General features: G+C 34.6%; 1 protein-coding gene across 2 annotated transcripts in view; it reads left to right on the top strand.

Moving 5' to 3' along the window:
* Positions 1-218: 218 nt before the first annotated feature.
* LOC113231689 overlaps positions 219-19330 on the top strand; it is a 122662-nt gene continuing 103550 nt past the window's right edge. For both annotated transcript variants that reach the window (XM_026466151.1, XM_026466152.1), the window contains exon 1: positions 219-515. The gene's annotated coding sequence lies outside the window, so the exon portion shown is untranslated. The remainder of the gene's footprint in view (positions 516-19330) is intronic.

The following is a 19330-nucleotide window of genomic DNA, read 5'->3' as shown; positions in this document are numbered from 1 at the left end:
TGACACACATTATTTCCTAAGTTGCAGAAACTAAAGAAATATTAATTCATAAACAAAAGTGGACAAAAAGAAAATCTACCATATTTTATGAGATAGCACAACAATTTGCCACTCAAGTTTATTTGTCCATCCAAGTGAAATATTCCAGCACATCCAAATAAATCACAGTAATTTGTCGAATCTACCCCATCCCTACCCAACACGAAACCCGTAGTCCGCGGTTGAGGCGCGACGGCCGCACCCGTGTCACTTCCGCTAAAAAACATTCCGCAGTACTCTAAAAACTACTGCATTTCCAACAACTAACTGTTAAAAAGCGAAAAAGGTTTAAAATAAAAAAAATGCGCCTGACATAAATTATTAGCAAGTGAACATCACGCGTATTTGAAGTGTTTACCACGTCAGGAGCTTCGCGGTTTTAACACATGTGGCAGAAGGGAATAAGGTTCGATACTGCGTGGCATAAGCCCGGGTAGTCCAGTGTATCAAAGGTCTTTGTGTGCCGGAATGACACGGTGAGTCAATTTGTACCATACTTGCTTTTTATTACTGTGTTTGTCAAGAAATATTTAGTAATTTTATTGATTTTATACAAAAATATATTTTGACGTTTGTAGTCAACTTTTATAGATTGTAACATCAAAGTTCCAATAGTCATGCTTCTGAAGATTCAAAAACATTTGATGCTTTTCTTTTATTGTACTTTCATAAATCTTTTGGCTATTTCTTTATCTTGAAATATATGTGTCAATATTTGTAACTAACTTTTATAGAGTTGTAACATTAAAGTATTAAAGTTTCAGTAGTTATATATTTAAAGATTCAAAAATATTTGATGCTTTTCTATCTTCTACTTTCAAATGTTTTTTGGTTATGGTAATAGTTACTGGAAATCCGTTTTAAATTACCATTCATCTATAATAGAAACTCTATATTATCTAAACACATTTTTGTAAAAAGCTTTTATTACATCCAATAGAACGCTTCCTAAACAAAATATATCATGATTAATAGTGTACTTAAATTGTTACTTAAATATATGTATACAATGGTAAGTATGGTGGTGAAATACCCCTTGTAACAATTTTTATTTAATAAATTAATTAAATATTTCGCACAAATAATATTTCTTGTTAGTAAATTGGTAAAATATAACGATCAACAAATGGTCACTTAGATTATTTCATTTCAATTTTCGTTTTATGTGTGTATACATGCTAATGCAAGCGACAGTATAAAATAATTATATCGTACCTACTGATTTATAATCTTTCAATCAGTCGTTTGCAGAGTGCAATGCAGTCGAAGTATAAAGACGTCATCGAGGTTATTTCCGCAGTAATAATGCGGCGGTTTGATATTTTTCTGGCTAACACGTTTTATGTATATAGGGCGTTCCACGGCTATGGGACACAGAAGGAAAGTACGATAAGAATCTACTAACAACACAATATATTCTACATAAAATTACAACTCAGCTAGGGGAGAGATTTTTACGTATTCATATAAAACAATTTTAAATCGCTTAAAAACAAACCAAATGGTTTTACGACCAGAAACGTGTAATGGAACATCACTCTCCTTAAAAAATCCCACGGCTATGCGACACGGAGGGAAAGTATTTTTAATTTTTAATATAGTAGATAATTATAATTAATTTTGCCTGATGGAGACATTATTTTATTTTAAAAATTACTACTGTAATTCAAAGTACATATTATGTTACTTAAAACGAATTAATTCTTATAATATTGAACCGTATTGTCAGCTACATGAAAGCACACGTGTTTTTTTTTCTTTTTTGGTAGGTTCGGTTCACAAATGTGGCAAGCAACTTTTTGAAAGTTTTGGAATGCAGCAATACTAACGTGACAATTACTTGTTTTCCTGGACGCCCCTGTAAATTTATTATCGTTTTAAAACGTAAAACACAAAGTTAAATGTTTATGATTACAAAATGTTTAATGATTAAATAATTAAAAAAAAACTAAAAATGTGTAATGATTAAAAATTTTAAAATAATATGTATTGTCACGTGTGTCCTATTTTGTCAAACCGGGACATTTTTAAGTATTTTGGGGACAGTGAGACACGAAGCTTAAAAGCGGGACTGCCCGGGAGCGCGATAAGTATAAGTTTTAAGTACTTTTAAAAATAATATAGTCTCCATGAAACACAATATCTTATGTACATATTCAAAGTATTTTCTTCTCGTGTCTCATAGCCGTGGGACTCGCTGTATATGCACCAACTTTAGGAATCCGCGAAATTACTTACTATGACGTGATTTTTTAAGGATAATAATGTCATCATCTAATGGGACACCATTAGATGTTTCTGATCGTAAAACCGATTATTTGGTTTCTTTTTATGCGCTTTAAAATAATGTATAAATAGAACGACCAAATGAAATGAATTACGACTAGCTGAGTAGTATCATTATGTAGAATATGACATGTGTTGTTGTGTTGATTACTCTTTTTTTAAAATAAAATAATGTTTCCATGAACTAATATAAATTCTATTTACAATATTTAACGTACTGTCCCTCTGTAACGCTTAGCCGTTGGTCACCCAGTATATAATATGTATAACTATGTTAAGATCATAATCATTATGAATTGTCTTTATCCATGTGTCATTTAGTTCATTACAAATAGTGAGTAGAACTAAACCTTTTATTATTAAAAAAAACTTTTTATGATATTTAACCAAATCCCTTCATATACTGAGTCGATTAGCACTAAAAAATTAGATTAATTTTATTTACTTTTATGGACAGCTAACGCTTGACCAAAATTGACTATGTCAGAATTGTTTTCCTAAAAAGAGACTTAATGGTTCCTAAGACAGTTTCCTTGTATCTTCTATGGTTTGGATTTCTCCAAATTGTCCCATTTAAAACACTGTATTAATATAATAATGTATAAAATATTAGTGCCAGTACTAATAAGACAATGAACACATGAACAAATTAATATTAAGAGATATTTTGCCGATGGACTATTATTTCTTTATTGTTATATCACGATATTATGGTAAATTAAAATTGCTTATTAGTCTAATAAAAAGACTAGATTGTAATTAGTTATAACATTTCTTTACTTTCTAACAAACAAAAAATAAAAAAAGTGTCATTACGATGACGACAGTTAGGTTTTAACCACGATTTAAGTGGTTTTCATAAGGTTTTAGTAAATGGAGTAGATAACTTTTTTGATTCAGCGACGCCTTTATTTATTCTCCGAGACATTTACAAAATGTCTTCATGGGCACTTTTCCTTTATCTTTAGTATTAATATTTTTTATGACTAATAATTTTGGCGACTTTGGTGGCCCAGTGCCGTTAGATGCTTAGGTTTCGGGACAGATTATGGGTAGGACAAATCTCGGAAACGAATTTTTCTAAATTGTTCTGGTTCTGAGTGTCTGGATAGTGAGTGCTCTAAGAGTTAACTTTGATGCTCTTATGCTAAATAAATCATTCAACCCTTTTAGACGTGATCTGAAAATAAGTACACTTTGTACAAACATAGTGTACCCAATAGTAACCTATGCATATTACTACTGTTTGGTATAAGGAATATCAACTTTGATTACAAAACTACGCCGAACTTTTTTTAATCTAAATATTTCAACACTATACAATACTTCACAAATGCACCTAAGACACTAACAGTTAGTGTTGTTGCCATTTGACTAGTAACTAGTTACTAGTCAAATGGCAAACTCCTTACTTAACTAACGGAAAACACTAAAAATTATTTTTTAAACTACCCTCAATCAACGTTAGATTTTATTTTCCTGAAGTGTTCCTTTAAAAGTGACCTAGTAACCAGTGGGTTAAGGGTACTAGTTGTTGTCAAGCCTATATAGCATGATGTAACGGGCTGGTGTCCGCAAATCAATGTCCAGGTACAATTTCGCGTTTGGTGGGCGCAGGGTCGTACACGTGTCACGCAAGCTCTTCCGAAAACCGCAGCAACCTTTTAGGTTTCTTGAAGACTTCGGAGAGCGACTTCGGCACTCCAACATATTTGAAGGCCCTGTAGTTAGCCACGTAGGTGCATTGCAGTAGGGTGCTCCATTAGCTCATCCCACCCATCCCCTTTTATCATCGTACGTCCAGACTTACGGCGGGATATCATCTTTACTTGGTCGATATTCCTTTCAGGCGTACTAACAGCTTTTTATCATCTTTTATTATGCGCACGGCCCAGGAATGGAATGCCCTGCCTGCGACTGTGTTTCCGAGCACATGCATTCTGAATATCTTAAGGTGCGACTGAATAAGCATATTCTGGGTTAGCTCGTTCCATCGTAGATTCTATCTTTGCTCCAGAGCTAGATATTGGTCAAGAATAAGTCCATTTAATAAAAAAACAAAATTATGCACGGCCGTTTTCTCTCCCTACATGTATGCTCTATATAGAGAGTTGTCCGTGATAATTAGATTGAAAAGTTGTTTATTATATGGACAATGACCCGTTACAGCGGCAATTAGAATGTGCAGCTTTTTACTTTTGAGCTTAAGAAATTTACGAGATAGAGGCGTTGCCAGCCTAGTAATGTATTTTAAATTGATGGACCTCTGGCAAGAAAATTCTACTTTTCAGAAAGTCCCAAAATCGATGAATGTTAATTAAAGAACGGCTTTGCGAGTCCGGTTGGTTGGAAGAATTTATTAATTATGTTTTAAATTGACCTTGACATTCAAAATATTTTTATTTCATAAAGATCACTTTAGTCTTAAAACCAAATTAAGTAAATTTAAGTCAAATTTATTAAACAACATTGCTTATGAATGTAAGACAGCTTCTTCTGAAAAGAATAACAGAAAACCTCTATGATTTGTTCTTTGTAAACCTGCGAGGGCTTGTTATGCTCTTGGCTGTACCTCGTTTCAGGACTGCAAATAGTGTATTTTGTGTGGAGGTTGGGAGGAAGAAGATTGAAAATTGAAAATTAATAATTTAAAAATGAAATCAAATTTTTTTTTGTTGGATTGCGAGTGGCGTCTCTATCCTAGAGGGTCCTGGCAGAATACCAGCGTCGCGGGCAGCCGCGTCATTTATGCTGAGCCAGCGCCTTTTTCACTGCCATGACTTCCAAGCGTAATATTAGTAGATAAGAATATCATTATTGTTATATATAAGTTAAGGCCTATATCATGTATCTGATGTCATGGTGGTGAATAAAGCTTTTACCTATCTATCTATCTATAAATTTCAATTTAAATTTCGCACATAAATTCCGAGAAACTCAGAGGTGCGAGCCCGGATTCGAACCTACGACCTTCTGCTTGAGAGGCAGTAGGTCAAACCATTAGGCTACCACGGCTATATATATTTACTTAATTACGACAATTTATTTAATTATTTAATGACGTCCCCGTGATCGAGTGGCTTCCATACCGGTTTTCATGGTGTCGCCATTTCAGAGATCTCGGGTTCGTACCCCGGCCGGGTCAGTGTAGAAAACTAACTTTTCTATATTGTCTCAGGTCTGGGTGTTTGGGGTACCATCATTGTTTTCGATTTCCATAACACAAGTGCTTTAGCTACTTACTTTAGGATCACAGCAACGTATGTGATGTTGTCTAATATTTATTTATTTAATTACATCAAGTATAGAACAAATTAATAAACTTCGTAGATACTGGCAATCTATAAATATACATTGACTACTTTAATATTAAAAAATATAACAGAAATGCAAAAAAAATATCTTATATCTGTGTGTCCTTACAGACGATATTGAACCTCTCTGTTTGCGAGGAGAGACTATCCCTAGGTTTATTCTATCGCCTGTACAATGGCTAATGTTCTGAAAAACTGTTTGACATGATGCCGATAGCAACATTCTATCACCTCTAGAACACATGCACAATTAGGTTGTGGAATGAACTCCCTGTCGGAGTTTTCCCGCAGGAATACAGCATAGAGTCTGAAGGACTCTAAGGGGTTTGAGAAGGGTCCTAAACGGTTTGCAACGCGCTCGTGACGCCTCTGGTATTGCAGGTGTTTATGGGCGACGGTGATAGCTTTCCATCGGGCGGGCCGTATGCTTGTTCGCAGCCTACTTAATATAAAACAATAACATTCCTTTCTTAAGGTGGCTGAAAGTGGCTGACGAGCAGGTGGCTGACGAGCGATAAAATATTATTGTCTTCTTACAGCTCTCTGACAAGAACTCTTTTATTGAGTAGTAACTTTTAGAGGCCAGTGATAAATTTGAAATGTTGAATATTGTTATCAGTTTTCAATGTCTGGTATTTTCGTATTATTATTAGTGTTTTTAATATTGATTTTGGCTCCAAGTTTTGGGATTTATTAATATTAGTTTGTAAACTTAACTCAATTTCAATCCGAAACATTAATCTTGTGCTTGATTACAGTTAAGGTTCTCCGGGTTTAACCTTTCAGTTGCACGAATCGTGAGCATATTAGATTTAATTTCCGCTTAATAATGCTAACTCTCTCCTTCCTAATTTAAAATCTGACTTCTGATCGATGATTTTATATACCTACGTAAAAAAGGCTTCCAATCTTGTTTTCTCCAGAATTTTAATTTTCAATTCTGATTTTCAATTTTCCTTCCTGTTTCTTTTTTTAAATTTCGTTCATCTAAAGGTGAAAGGTATACTAATCGGTTAAAACCGATGCGATGATTGAAAAAGAAAACTAACGCACATTTAAGACATCGTCATGGTTTATTTCTATACAAAATGATATCAATATTTTCGCCCACTGCAGCTGTTTTTATGGATACCTTACCAACAAAAATCTAATTTTTTTCCGATTATCAATTATACCAAAACTAGTGCATAGAATCAAATTATGGGATAATGTATAATAATTTCAAAATCTATCAAAATCTTTTAAATCTTTACTTATGTGCGACAATAAATAAACTGCCTCTGTGGCCGAACGGTTACCATGCCGGACTGTCATGTAGAGGTCCCGGGTTCGATTCCCGGGCCAGGAGAAATATTTGTATGGCCTATATTTATGTCTGTCATGAGTTTGGGTGTAATTATAAATTATTGAGTGTGGTTATCTATATGTGTGTGTCCATAGTACCCGCGATTCAGGATTTCCTTAGTGCGGGGCTATGAGTGTGTGTGGTATTTAATATTATTACTGTGAATAGAATAAAATGGTGTAGTGGTCTACAAATAGCTGATTTCGCTAACAAGTTTTTACTCAGGAGTTCTTAAATTGCTCAAAAAATTTACCAACACCATCTAGTGGCTATTATACGTGGGCCGCACTATAAGTTTCCGGAATGAATAAGAAAAATACACTATAAATGGTCCGAAATGAATTTATTGTTTCTCAAAATATTCTCCGTTAGCGTTAATGCACTTTTTCATACGAATGAACCAATTTAGAAAACATTTATTCTACTCCTCCGTGACAATCTCTGAAACATATTTTTCATACTCTTCGACAGCCTCTTCAGGTGATGAAAATCATTGACCGCGTAGCTGGTTCTTAATTTTTGGAAATAAATAAAAGTCCCAAGGTGCCAGGTCAGAACTGTACGCGGGATGGCTCATAAGGTCAACGTTGGTCACCTTCAAAAATTCATTTGTCTGTCTGACCGTGTGAGAACTGGCGTTATCGTGGTGCAAGATGATATGGCGTTTACGGTTATTTTTACGGAGTTTGTCAATAACTTCCGGCAAACAAATGGTCGTGTACCAATCACTACTCACGGTACAATGATTCTCCAAAGCAACAGTAGCCACGTGTCCAGTTTTATTTACTTATTTTTATTTTATTGTTTTAAGATAAAAGTATACATAAATAATGTAAAACACCGTTAAACCTTACTTGGGTTTGTCTCGATGCCATTCATTCCTTGCTACGAACAAAGTTTAATTTTAAATGTATATATTTTATAGTATATGTAGTATTTATAAATAATATGTATTATTACTATATGTAGACATTAATTATGGAGTAAAGTTTTATGACAAAAATTAGTGTCTGAACATTATGTATCTGTGTGTGTTGAAAAATATATTTTTAGTATGATTTTGATATTCTTAGGATTGATTTGATCACGAATTTCTTTAGGTAATTGATTAATTTGTTCTGGTACAATATATTCAGATGTTCGTTTACCATCATAGTAGTTGTTAAATTTAGGCTTTTGCAATATTGTTTTGGTTATTTGTCTTATAATTATATTGTGAGTTATTGGATGTAGAGGTTCAGATCAAACGTATTGTTCTTTTAAAATTTGGAGTCTAAATTTTTCATGAATAGGGATAATTTTACAATTGTTAAATATTTCGTTATCATTGGTTATTTTATTTTTAACATTGTAGGGTGGTATCATTTCAGTAGGCTCAGTTGCAGTCTATGTATTTGCTCTAAGTGAGAAGAAAATGTACGGCCATAGAACGTTAGTCCATATGATATTATACTTTCAGCCAGTGCTGTGTACATTGTGATTCTAATATTAAAAGGTATTCTATTACGGATGATGTAAAATTTTGCCAATATAGCTCGTAATCTGTTGCAAACCCAATCAATGTGAGGACCCCAGTTAAAATATTATCAATTATGACATCCAGATATTTTAGTTCTGTTACCCGCTGTAGCTGCACGCACTTGCATTGTACGTCAGTCGATTTTGCGTGCAAGCATTGGTGAGTATGTCCTGTGATCGAAACAGATCTTACCGTTTTATTGTGACACAAATGTAGTGTACAATTGTTCATGTCATTGACGTATGATAGATAATGAAAAGACCCCAACTCAGAGCCCTGTGCCGTACCCTCAACTACCTTGACCTCATCACTAAGAGCACCTCCTATTTTTACGTAATAGGACCTATTTTGCAAATAATTTTTACATCATACTAGGGGCAACCCTCTTATTCCCATATCGTTTAATTTCCTTAGTAAAACATCAAAGTGTCAAGCCTTACTGTAGTCAATCAACACGATGAGGACGTGTTTTTTACCATCAAGGTGTGTATTAATTTCATCTGTAAATCTAGATAATAATAATGTTGTGCTCTTTTTGGCTTGGAAGCCAAATTGATTTTGAGACAGAATATTATGTTGTCGGTAAAAGTTAAATATTTCGTTACTAATGTATTTTTCAATTATTTAATCTACTATTGGGATTACATAAACATGATAGGATAGAGTCGCCGCCTTTGAATATCGGTCGTACTAGCCCTGTTTTAAGTTGTTTAGGATATCTACCAGTGTGCAAGCTTCTATCTATGAAGTGAGCTATTACTTCAGAAATCTTCTCCGCAATAAGCTTTATGTCAGTAGCTCGGATGTTATCGATACCTGGAGCTTTATTGCTATTAACATTTCTAATAATTTTGTATATTTGTGCGGCAGTAGGATTCCTACAGTGCATTGATCTGTCTATAGGTTTTCTGTATATAACTTCATTAAGTAAGTTTACATTACAATTATGTCTAATATTTTGTACATTATTTTAAATGCAAATTGATTGGCAATAGTTTTTTCGTCTATATTTTGAAAAGTTTTCAGTATTATGTCATTAATTGACGTAGAAAGTTTACCTGAAATTTAATTTAATATTTGCCACAACCTTTTTACGTCGCCCTGTTATTAAAAAAAGAAGCAATCATCCGCTTAGAGGCACTTTGCACTCGTGCCACTTTAGTTGGTTTTGGCTCATCTCGAAAGACCCATACGCTCGATTGCTGCTTTGTTTTAGGATCGTAACTATAAATCCATATTTCGTCACCTGTTACTATATCCCACACCAAATTTGACGCCCCTTCGTTGAATCTGGTAGGCATGGCATTGCACCAAGTGACGCGATCCGTTTTTTAAGCCTCAGTCAAATTGTGTGGGATCCACCGAGAGCACAGCTTTTTCACACCCGAATGTTTGAGTAGTATTGATTGTATTTCACTCATGCCTATGCCTAAAGATGCCCGAATCTCATGGTATGTCACATGCCCATCTGTTTTGATCATACGGCGCACAGTATCGATGTTTTTGTTGTTCACAGCAGTGGACGGGCGACCATCACGAAATTCGTCACTGAGATTCACACGACCACGTTTAAATTCTGTAAACTAGCTATAAATAGTCGCCTTGCATGGTGCTTCATCGCCAAAAGCAGCTTGTAGCCGAGCAAAGCTCCCCTGAGCTGTTAAATTACACTTAAAGTCGTAGAAAGTCATACTACGAAAATTTTCAAGAGTTAAATCCATGGTGATGTAGACAACCAATTTCAAAATGACGCCGCAATGTAAAAACAAGAGACAGTCAGATGAAATAAACTGTATTCTGCAGCCAAAGAGTTCCATTCTCAAATGTTAATTACTTTTTAAATATTGTTTATGTAAGTGGCCAGTTCCGGAAACTTATAGTGCGCCTTATGTATTACATAAAACCGTGACGATTAACTTTAATGAAGCAAGCATCATGAAGAGACACGTACATCGGAGAAAGATTGCAATACACTTCAAAGACATGTAAACATGCCACATTGAACAGATCCTAAATATACATACGAAGTTACTAACAATAGGGGCTAAGTTTAATGTCTCTTCGCGTTATAAAAAGAACAGCGAACAGTGAGCAAAATAACAATATGTCGTTTATCCCATTATACCCAATAGGATCAAACGTAAAAAAGGTTGTTTTTAAGGCTTTATTGGCACGTATTTCTCTCGCAATACCTGTAAATAAAGATTTTCTTGTTACGAATAAAAACTGTTTACCATCTAAACCGTTTTATCGCTTTACCTATTTTACATCGGTATAAAATAGAGGTTTATATCACAATAATAATCTAACTCGAACCATAACCTAATTTGTTTGAAGATAAATCATTCCTAGCCATAATTTAGACAATTTTTAGTTTTATTGAATATCTTTTTTGTATTGTCTGTATTGCTTTTACTACCATGATATCCATAATTTTTTTGTGAAAATAATCCTTTGAACTCTGTGGAACAGTGAAAAGGGTTAAAAACGAATGCAAGATGTTTTATATTGTTTTTAAATTGCGTGCATGTACAAACAAAATAGTATCACATCATATTTTTTATCTAAAACACCATTTTAATAAGTTAATCTCATAAACCTGTTTCCTGTGGAAAGATTTTTTATCCCATTGGCAATGTTTCGGAGATGTACAAACTTTGACTGTCCTTAGTGTGTGTTCGATTTTGTTTTATTTCTTATGTATAAACAATAATACTTAAAAGCTACAGTGTGAATAATTTATTGCTATAATACTTTTACTTTAATACTTTATTCAATTAAATATTTTTTTATTTACAATAATAAAATTAAAGTAATAAATTGTTTAATTACTAAATAGTGTAAATTACAATAAACTAAAAAAGTGAAAAGTCAGTTTTTGATTTGCATCGATATCGTCGAGTTGTATCCCCACCAATGCATCACCGGGATTTTCTTCACTTGGTTTCCGGTGGTTGTCGTTGTAGAATTTGGTCCTAGTTACGTATGCGTCGTGTTGTTGAGTTATTGTTTTTAATTGTTGAGTTTTCGTTTTGTGTTATTCTTTTGTTAAGTTTTGGTTTTGCTCTGTTGTTACGTTTGTGTTTGCTTGCGTTCGTGTGAACATAACTATAATAGAGGAAAAAAAAAGACCACGCCTTGCAATGTCCATAACCGAGAAGATTATGGTAATGAATGTCTACAAGCATACATTTCAAACCTGGACGTAAAATGAATATCAAAAAGACAAGGCAAATTAAAGTCTAAAATGAAGGTAATTTTTCCACAAATCTCCTATTGTTCATAGTCGTGAAGGTGTCTTGGTTATAACCAATATAATATGTATGTATGTAAATTCAGGCTCAGCCAGGCTGTTCCACTCCCCGGTTGTGCGATTTAAGTAGGGCTATTATGCGAAATGCTTGTTCGTATTATTTGGTTTATCTGCCAGATGTGGATGGTACTATATATAGGACGGCCTCCACCATTTATAGGACTTAGCGTAGCTCGGGTAGCTTTGCGAGAGATACTTATAAAAGAGAAACAACGATTATTTTATAAATATAACTGCATTCAATTTTGAATCTTAGTCTAGAATTTCCAACTTTTATTTTTCAAAAAATCTCCCTCTTTTTTCTATCATATTTTTTTAAATACATTCCAAACACAAACCTATGTTCATTCAGCCAGTATTTCTACTCATAGAGTAGGGCCTAAACTACATCCCTCTTCCTTACAACTGAAGGGGTGATCATACCTAGCTGGTGTCCTACCTATGATAGGCAACTTACATAAGGGATCAGCCTTCACTATAGGCTAGCCACACACTGCTCGGAAGCTTCTACCTTATCAACAAGCAAACCACAGAGGAGGCTATGGCTTTAGTCTACCAAAAACCTATCTGAAAGGACAGACCATGACCACATCCTAATCAAATAATTAAAAATATAATTATTCGTTAGCTATCCTAGCTATTTAGGTAACCTATGTAAATCTTAACTCTTTATTCCAGCTACCTTAGCTTGGCTGAATGTTCCTAACAAATCTTTAAACATCACTACTAGAACTTCCTAAATGCATCACTAAACTATCTTCAACGTGCACGCTGCTACGACGTCGACACAGGCTTGAGCACCCATCGGACGTCCACTGGGGAACATCAATATTGACTTCCCAGTTGCCTTAATCCTCGTCCTGCTATGTTATCCACGTTCCACCTAACTTTCTTACTTTCTTTGAAGAAAACGGAACAAACACACTTTTTCTAACAACAACATTTCCTAACACAAATATGATATGGCGATATATCATATGGAGGATTCCTAACGGCTCACGCGATGCGCTCCTCCTACCGCAAAATGGTGGCTATTTGGTTTCGCAAATTAGAAAAAAAAATCAGTTTAAATACAAGTTTTGTGAATAAAAAATATTTTCCTGAATTGCTAAATAAATACCCTCCGTACTACCAACAAAAACATCTCAAATAAAATGCAGTAATACACCGCAAATCCTGCACTTAAAAAGCACTAATGAAATTTTTGGTGTACTTGGATAAATAAGATAATATTCCGTTTAAGTGGTTCTAACGTTTACCATGAAATTACTCCTTAAAGTATAGTTTATAAACATTTATATTCAGGGTAAACTTAAAAAACGCTACTTACGGTATGTTTTCAATAAATAAACACTGAAATCACCAGCCCAAACAATAACACACACGATTGTCGTGACGTATTTTTGGAGTTGTTTTTTTTTTTGAATGACAGACCCCAGGCATTAAAAACTTTATGGTTTAGTAGAGTAGTTACCGAAATACCAATTAATATTAGTTCTTTTACCTGTTAGAACTTCGATATCCGATAAATCGGTATAAAATCATCACCGGCACCTCTAGGTGTGGTGCATACCCGGTCTACGGCTGCATGTATCGCGGCTAATAATTAAACAAATATATTTTCCCTCGAATGCAGACAGTTCTTGTTCATCTAGACGTATGACCAACAACTATGCACATACATAGGATAATATATCCATAAAATAAAAAATAAGTTGTATTCATCCAAGTCCAGTAATCTTCTCCTCCTGTCCTTTTTGAGTCTGCACTCGCCGGAAAAATACAACTCCCATCAAAATATTCGCCATAGTGTGATCATGGCTCCATATGAACGACATTTCTTTTTCCTTGACATGACATCAGAGACAGAATTGAAAGGAATTTCAACACTATTCTTTAAAGTTAACTTCGACGCCGCAAAATCAATTACCGCACTATTTACCGTCAGGAAGCCCTGTCCTAAAATAAGGAGCTCATCACCATCATCTACAACAAGCAGCTTTGATAGATATTTGTTTCCCTGTATTACCAACGAAACCTTGGTGGACGCCTGCACTATTATCCGCGTACCACTAACTGTACGTAAAGGAAAATTCGGCGTTTTTTCAATCTGCAAATGCAAGTTATCTGCAAACAATTGTGAGATTATTGAAACAGAAGCACCAATATCCACCAAAGCCTCGCAATCTATATTATTTATACAAATGGTTATAAAGGGTGCCCTATCTACATCACAATTATCAATTGTTTCAAGCACGCCGGTTTCGCATTTCACGTCCGACCATCTTTGGGTTTGGGTGATCGCCTCTTGAATGAGCAGCAGAGCCGTGATAAAATCAACTTTTGGGGGTAGCCTGTTGAAGTACCACTGCCTTGTGCTTGCGAAAATACTTGCCGAGGTCTCAAGTTGTAACTTCCGCGTGGTGTATTTCGCTGCACGTGAAACAGAATGACGGCCGTGCCCGGAGTCTGTGGCGTTTGTTTTTAATCTGAATAAGCAGTGACGGATCCACCAACGGGTGAGGGATCTCCTTCTGCTTGCCAAGACTGAGAATATTCCAGTTCTAAGTTTGATTCTCGAATAAATACATCTTCCATCTGTATAATCGTTTTTCTCAACTCGTCTTTAGACGCGAACAACTTGCTAGCAAGCACCCATTAGTACTTGAGAGCTAAAGATTTTAGGTAATGCTTTATAAACTTCACATCATCCTGTATCTTTGCTTTTGTCGCCAAGCTATCCAGATTAAAAAAATAGTTCAGGAGCGGCTCATTAGGCATCTGCCGCCTGTAGTAGAACTCTTGGGCATAATCGACCTGTGAGGGGAACTGCTCTTTTAATTTTTGTGCAACGATATCGTACATGGCATATGAGGAAAAATGGGTTTTATACTCATTTATATTCATATCACACTATATGGGTTCATTGCAGAACCGGCCCTTCCAGATACGTCGCAATTACATATCTCTTTTCCATCTGACCATTTATTTATTATGTTAATTGCTTCAAACTGGCCCAGAAACTCCTCCACATCATTCAGGCCCGAAAATTTCTGTACGATTCATTGTATAGTTTTTTACTTTGCCCCTTTTCACTACGAAGCGCACAAAGACACAATAGCAAATTCACACACAAAAATAAAATATAAATTACGACCTTATATAATCTTCTTCCCTTCTTCGGTGATTTTACGTATAAAATCATATAAAATTTTTCACATCACAATTTTCTTCATCGGATTGCTTCACCATTTTATTGCGCTTCACCATTTATAGGACGGCCTCCACCATTTATAGGACTTAGCGTAGCTTAGGTAGCTTTGTGAGAGATAATTTTATAAGAGAAACGACGATTATTTTATGAATATAACTGCAAACCTGTATTCAATTTGGAATCTTAGTCTAGAATTTCCAAGATCTTCCTCTTTTTTCTATCATATTTTTTTAAATACATTCCAAACATAAAACTACATTCATTCAGTCAGTATTTCTACTCATAGAGTAGAGTCTAGACTACAGTACCTTGCCGTGCACCTGGCATTTCACTGATAAAAGAGAGATGCAAAATGAGCCCTCGTAGCTTATATAATAAAAGAAACGTATTCTTTTTAAGAAAAAATAAGTGCGCATTTGACCTCCACCTCACCTGATGGAAAGTGATGATGTGGTCTACGATGGAGTATGCATACCTAATTAATACCTTTTTTTCTCTTGCCTTCAAAAGGCCCAGGTGATAGCGTTCAGGGGATAAGTTTGCAGGCAGGGAAATTTCATAGCTGTTCGCAAATTAATGTGGAAGCGAAACGGTTCGTGCGAATTCTTCGAATACTCATAACATAGGGGTGGAACCCCAACCTATGTCTAGTCTACCTATGAAAAAAAGGGAATCGCGTAATGATTTCGTGCAATTCCATCACACACTGTTCGTGATATTGAATAGCTGTATAATAAACAGGCAACTTTATGGCAGTAATCTTAGATTTGCAGTTTCACCTTACTAAATCCGAGTCACTTATAAGCCTCTTGAAACCTTAAAATGGATCAATAAACTTTGCCTTTATTGACGAGGTAAAATAGGCGTATAAGGCTGTTTTTTCGGCTTATCGGACCGTAATGGCATAAAGTTTAGCCTGAATATAGCCGTTCAAAGGAATCAAAAACGCTCGTAGGACTTTTATAGGCAATGATTGATGATGTACTTACCAGAATCTGGCAGCAGTTCTGATGTATTTGTGTCAATAAGTTAATCGATTAACATTACACATTTTAATTTGTACTGTATTTTTAGTTTTTAGACAAAAATTGAACTGGGCTATTATATAAACCTAACCTTCCTTAACAGACGGACAGGAGACAGTTTTCCTAATAAAACAGGGTTAATGCCCACTCTACTACTACCCACACACCAAGCTGATACAATGTGTGTCGAAGATTTCATAATCAATAGATTGAAATTAAAAGAATGGATTTAGCCTAATATCCTAAGTGGTACGCTTGGCAATGCATATGCTTAAATTATAATAAGTAGTATGAAATAGAATAGGTAAATTAAATCTTAACGTAACTTAAAAAATAATATTCAATTTTCTTTTTTAATTTTAATTTTTTCTAATTTTTTCATGTAAATGTTTGATGCAGTTGGTAATTTATGCGAAAAATATAAATGACAAAATAAACAATCTTATATGGCGTAACGGACCTAATATAGTAAATTTGTGGAGGCGTAAAGTACAATATGTTTTATTTAGAAAAGTGCCGGTGTAAGATACAGATAGGTAACTTCGAGAAAGTTATTCCATGTTTTATTGTTTAGTTTAGCATTTACGTTTACGCTTTGCAGTAATTTTGAAATAGTATTATTATTCAAAAGTATAGTCCGCAATAAAAAAATGGTCGGATGCTTATTTATTCAATAAAATTTTACAAAAACAAAGCTTGCTAATCTAAACATGGTGGACCAATCAAAACTTGAGTAGGTTTAACCGTGCTCCGCAAATTGTCCGCAAAATGTCTTTTACTATAATGAGTTTAAGACCGTTGGTATGTCTTCTAAAACATTTGAACCGTTTTGGGCATACATGTCCAGTGACAACTTTCTATACAGTTAAAGTATTATTATTTTTGTAATTATGTGATGTAAACGTTATAACAGGCATACCGGCAGACACTATGTAATGTAAACATTTTTATAAAAATACTCGATTTGAAAAATATAAGTTAGTCCCCAGTTAATGGTCAAACGGAAAATTGTTTTTTACGATGAGGTCGTAAAAAGTTTAGGTAACACAAGGATAGGGAAAAGTTTTAAATTTTCATGAATGCTTTTAAAAACAATTTATACAGCACATTCGAAGACATAAATTCAGATTAGGACTATCAAATATATTTTTTTTAAATATACTTAGTAATGACTTACGGCGCTGAGATGTAGTCGATCTCTATGGGCCTCATAAGAAACATCTGAGTCTCTTAAGAGGCTCAAAGGTCACCCAAATTGCAATGACAAGGGTTATGCTCGAAGTTTCAGTAATGAGGATATCCGCCACCAGAACCTGACATAACCGATAGAGTCAATGAGTTTTCGAGTGGCAACCGCGTACCAGAAGATGCAGCCGAATCTATGGCGTCAACTGCGCATATACGCGCCACAGACGTGCTGTAGTCGCGCGTATTCCTTTAATTCCAGTTACTTTTTTGAAATTAAGCAATTACATGAAATTCTAAGTGTAAACTTCAGTGGAGTATACAAGCTTCGTTTGCGCACCTTTGAATTGATACACTGCAACACGTCCGCGGCGCGTACACGCGCAGACGACGCGCGTTTACGGCGCCGTAAACGCGCGTCCGTAAAACGCGCGTCATCGTCGAATATAAAATACACCGTGTGCATAGGCTTTAGTTCCTGAAGTGAATGTCTTCCTGCTGAAATCATGATGATAATGATGATTCAGCAAAACGAAAAAGTTGATAAAGTTGACCTAGATAATACAATATTAGAGAACACTTTCAAAGAAAGGACGTAAACCACAGGACTAAAGTTATCCCAATTTAATAGCAAAATATGCAGACACCCTAGGGCCTAAACTCCGTAAGTTACGGCATTTTATTGTACCAGCAGGCCTACCGATCTCATTCAATTTGATTATGGGTAGAAGTTGTTCGTTTGCAAGCAAGCATTTTGTAAAACCGATCAGGCGCTCAATACTATCCCTGTTTTACAGCTTCATAGAACTTATTCGGGTTCCATTTTACGCGTTGTTTGAATAAATTAGGAAACTCTCTCTGTCGACATGGGTTCTACACGTATTGCATTAATTTCATTATTATTTATCAAAAACTAATTGCGATTCTAAGTTATATTCTGCATGTAACTTTTACTCACCCAAGATAGTGAAGCTTACTTGTAAGAAAACAACACAATAATTTTGGAGCCCTAGGAAGAATCTTGTCTTTTTTTATTTTTTTCTTTGTACTATACAATAGTTTAATTTTTCGCCTTGTCTTTATTTGTAGCAAAAAGTTCTTATTGTATTGTCTACAGAAAAGAACAAAAGATTTGAAAACATGTAATTCACTGTAACAGTTTTCGCTCCAATTGCTGGAGGAAGATTATTCCCTTTTGTTTTACGTGACACGAACAGATTTTTTGCTAGAACAATAGGTATAAGTGCTTTTAGGATGAGCTTCTACTTGTTTTATTTTTATAGAAGAATCTTTTTTTAATTGTCGATGGTACTATTTTTCCCCCTTTGTGATAATCGGATTCTACAATACCTCTATTAAATAAGTATCATTTTTTTTTATTAAATCGTGTAATAGTTACGTACGAGTTTCGTAATGTACCTTATTCAGACATAAAAACTTCGTAAAATACACATTACCTACAACTGTATTAAAATGATTACTACGTGATTTATGGTATACTCGAAGTTACGACACACAATATAATGGTTAACAGAGCAAAACTTATAATAGAATATTGCGCTGGCTATTATAAACATTTTTTATGTCAAATTATTATTGTTTTCTTTAGCACTTGCGTCAGGAAACGTCATATTTTAAACAATAAAATAAATTTTATTATTTTTAGTGCTTTTATTCGCTGCATTATCGAGTGTTTGATATTAAAACCCACTGATTGTCTGCATTTTTTAATTTAATACACAAATCGAGTAAGTTTTTATTTCTTTTTCATCTGTTGTTACCAGTTACTACGTACTAAAAATAATTGATACGTAATGACGCGGTGCCACCATTATGTTCGTTCAAAGTAACGCTAAATATAAAAATATTTCAAATTTTTAAATGTCATTTTCTTTAAATTACTAACTGCACGTAACGGGTTTTACCACCAAACCTTATTAACCTCGTATTAACCATAAAAAGATAAACAGGGCTTTATAAAAACATTCCCGCCTATAGTGCAATGTTACATTTACGTTTGTCATAATTTTCTACGCTAGTATAATTCGGATTGGGGACTCTTCAAAGCGTTTTGAAAGGGTTGTAACCCT

The sequence above is a fragment of the Hyposmocoma kahamanoa genome, unplaced genomic scaffold (assembly GCF_003589595.1).
Source record: "Hyposmocoma kahamanoa isolate Upper Pololo Valley unplaced genomic scaffold, ASM358959v1 66, whole genome shotgun sequence".
Taxonomy (NCBI): Eukaryota; Metazoa; Arthropoda; class Insecta; order Lepidoptera; family Cosmopterigidae; genus Hyposmocoma; species Hyposmocoma kahamanoa.
The sequence above is the reverse complement of the archived record's forward strand: the minus strand, read 5'-3'. Positions and strand labels throughout refer to the sequence as shown.